Below are 393 nucleotides of genomic sequence, written 5' to 3' on the forward strand. Positions count from 1 at the left end.
TTAAGAAGACGAGTTAAAAAGGTACCACACATAGAAAATACTGCTGTTAAAACATGGACATGAAAACAGTTAACAAATAATTTGTTTGTGGGGGAGTTAAAATAACTTTAATTTATGTAAAAGATGTCCATTTTTGTAAGAGAAAACTTATTTGAATTATAGAATAATCTTTTCTCTGTTCATATGCTAAAATTCTTAGCTATTCTGTTTCCCGAACGTTCTGATAAGGCTGAATATCGAAGAAAAATAAATCTGAAATTAAAGACTTTCACAAGAATTATTCTATATCTAATAGGAGTGGCCAGACTGAACCCAAGGCTAATTTTAATAAGTCATTGCAAGACAGATTTATTCGTATGAAACTGTGGCAATAATACAAAACAAAACAAAATA

Source organism: Centropristis striata, chromosome 20 (assembly GCF_030273125.1).
Source record: "Centropristis striata isolate RG_2023a ecotype Rhode Island chromosome 20, C.striata_1.0, whole genome shotgun sequence".
Classification (NCBI taxonomy): domain Eukaryota; kingdom Metazoa; phylum Chordata; class Actinopteri; order Perciformes; family Serranidae; genus Centropristis; species Centropristis striata.